The 2,926-nt window shown below is 47.2% G+C and overlaps 1 protein-coding gene across 1 annotated transcript in view; it reads right to left on the bottom strand.

The window, feature by feature from the left end:
- LOC106692750 (cytochrome c oxidase subunit 5B, mitochondrial) overlaps positions 1–2,926 on the bottom strand; it is an 8,905-nt gene that overhangs the window by 836 nt on the left and 5,143 nt on the right. The gene's annotated exons all lie outside the window — the stretch shown is intronic.

The following is a 2,926-nucleotide window of genomic DNA, read 5'->3' as shown; positions in this document are numbered from 1 at the left end:
GAACCGAGAAAGAGGCGGACGGTTCACGTAGAACAATTAAGGTTCCCAGTGATAACAACTCCGGAGACACCTGGAGTGCCTCCTCCCTAGTTCAGATATACAGATTTTCGTTTTTTTTGTTGTTGTGTTTTGTTTGTCGTGTTGTAGTATATCGGAGTGTAAATAGGAAAGAGTGTGAGTGGGTGACCAGTGTAAATAGCCTTAAGTTGTATATATAAAATTGTGTAAATAGCAAAATGTTAGATTAAGTTTGTTAAAGTGTGCATATTTAGTTTTAATTTCTTTGTTGTAACATATAGAATGGCATTTTATTTTTTGTTATTTTTTTTTTTTTACTTCTTGTTGTAGTTTAGGAGGAATTGTTCGTAAACTGGCAGGGGGAAGTTATAAACAGAGCATAGGTATTATGAGTCTTAATACCTAAACTCCCCATGTAAACAAGCCAGAAGGTATATATATAGCATTATAGAGAGGAATAAAGCAGTATCTTAGTGAAGCTTGTGTGTCTCTTTTCGTGCCCCTATTTTCCTTTTTTTTGACTCTTGAGTTCTGACTCATCATAACTGGTGCCGAAACCCGGGATTTCAAACCGCATAATACGAAGGCAGTAAGGAATTGTTTTTTTTCTTTTCTCTCTTTCGTAACGTTTCTTGTTTTAGCTTTAGCTGAAATTTTATGGAAAGTATATTGAGAGCAGCGGTTCTGACAGTACCCGAAAATACTCAGGCAGCAACAATGGTGGAATCGCAAGAGCAGGGACTTCCGCCACTACCGACAACGACCTTGGCGTCAGCACATGCGACCACCCTGGAATGGATTAAGGTTCGTACCGGGACAGCGCAGGAATTGAGGAGTGCTGTTTCAGACTTAGAGAAATTCACCGGAGAGGTTGGTGAGCTAAATCATTTCATTAAAGGTGGAGATCACCTGATAGGACGGATAGCGGCAAAAGAAGGGGAAAATTTGCTGAGTGGGGCAGATGCGATGTCGTTGAGGGCGGCAGTGATCTGCCGAATAAAAAGGAACATCTTAAATCATATCCAGGCAGATCAGGAAACCCCATGGAGCCTGGTGAAGGAGAGATTGAAAAAGGCGTTTGGCGGGGGGCAGATGGACAGCGGAAGAGGACATTTTCCGGATGTTCCGGGAAGAGAAGAAGTCTAGACAAAGTAACGGGCAGTTCGCTGGAATCATGCTCGCCCGTTTCAATCAAATTACGGACAAGATGAGTGAGACGAGGAGTATAGCGGAGGTGCAAGGCATCATGGGATTCCTGTCCACCATCTTAAAAGTGCAATTGGCCCGAGAGACAGGGAAACGAGAGGGCTTGCCCAGGGAGCGTAGCTTTGTGGAATGTGCCCAGGAAATGATGGACGCCAGCGCAAGGGAAGAAGAAGCTAGGACGGGCGTTGAGGAGGCCGGCTGGAGAAAGGTCGCGTATAATCGACCGAAAGCCGCACCAAACTCATGGAAAAGGCGAGAGTTCCGAGAGAGTGGAAGGGAAGGAAGCGGGACCGGAGAAAGGCGACCAAACCAGGGTGGCAAGCCGAAAGCTAGCGGAAGGAGAGAGGACCGGAGATGCCATGGTTGTGGCAGGACTGGACATCTGGTGGCGCAGTGCCCCCGAACAAAATGCTACGAGTGCGGGAACGAAGGACATATGGCGAGAAATTGCCCGTATATTTTCAGGCGGAGAAATATGAACCAGGGCGAACCAATGGAAGTGAACGCTCAGAGAGTGGGGAGAAGAAGAATCCTCAGGAGAGCGTACGAGTCAGATACAGAGTCGGCCGAAACGTCCGAGACATCGGAAACTGAGTTGGAAGGAGGTGAGAAAAGATTTGAAAAGGGAAGAAGAGGAGAAAGGCGGGCAGAGGATGAAGGAAGGAAACAAGAAGAGATCTGAGGTGCGTACCAGGGGAGAGGCGGCCGCGTGCTGGTGAGTTGCAGCGTCGAAGGAAAGCGTGGCGGTCTGCCTATCATCTGCATGGGAGGAGTGAGATGCCTTATCGACACCGGGAGTTCAAACACCATCGTGTGCAGAGGAGCGTTGGACAGGCTGAGAGGAGAGGAGACACCCCAGGTGAAGGTATGTAATTGTAGGTTAGTCACCCTGGGTAGGCAAGTATGGGGTTGAGTCGGTGGGGGTTAACCGGTTCAATTACGGTACATGTGGTCAAGGAGATGCCGCGGGAATATAAGGCAATTATCGGATGTGATCTGTTGCATAAGGCTGCCGCGAGAGTTAAAAATACGGAAGAGCGGTGGGACATCAAAATTGGAGGGTACACATTTCCGTGTCAGGGATTGGGGAAGGATGGTAATGTACGGGTGGGGGCGATTAGTAAGGAAGGAAATTGGAGCCAGGGCATCATGCAGGAGTTTGAGGATATTTTCTTTAAAAAAGGAGAGGTGTTATCAGCAACGGGGGAGACGGTGCATGAGATAGAATTAAAGCGCGAAAAAGTAACATACGTAAAGGAACGCCGATACCCTCAAGCGCTGCGCGAACACATACGGGAGGAGATTTAAAATCTTAAGAGGCAAGGTATCATCGTTAATAGCACTTCACCTTACAATAGTCCCCTATGGGCCGTGAAAAAGAAAGCTGTGGTGGGGGAGAAAACGGAAAAGTACCGCGTTGTCATCGATTATCGGAAGCTAAATGAGAATACGGTAGATGAGCGGTACCCGATTCCCCGGTTGGAAGACATACTGGATAGGTTAGGGGGGCTATTATATTTAGTACGCTTGACCTAAAGGCCGGATATCATCAAATAAAGATGCACCCAAGGGATCAATCGAAAACGGCATTCACTTTCGAACGTGGCCATTACGAGTTTACGAGAATGCTGTTCGGTTTGAAGAACGCTCCTATTACCTTCCAGAGACTGATGGACGAGTTTCTCAGAGGTATAGATGAATC

The sequence above is a fragment of the Halyomorpha halys genome, unplaced genomic scaffold (genome assembly GCF_000696795.3).
Source record: "Halyomorpha halys isolate HHAL.00 unplaced genomic scaffold, Hhal_1.1 Scaffold69.1, whole genome shotgun sequence".
NCBI classification, from domain to species: Eukaryota; Metazoa; Arthropoda; class Insecta; order Hemiptera; family Pentatomidae; genus Halyomorpha; species Halyomorpha halys.
The sequence above is the reverse complement of the archived record's forward strand: the minus strand, read 5'-3'. Positions and strand labels throughout refer to the sequence as shown.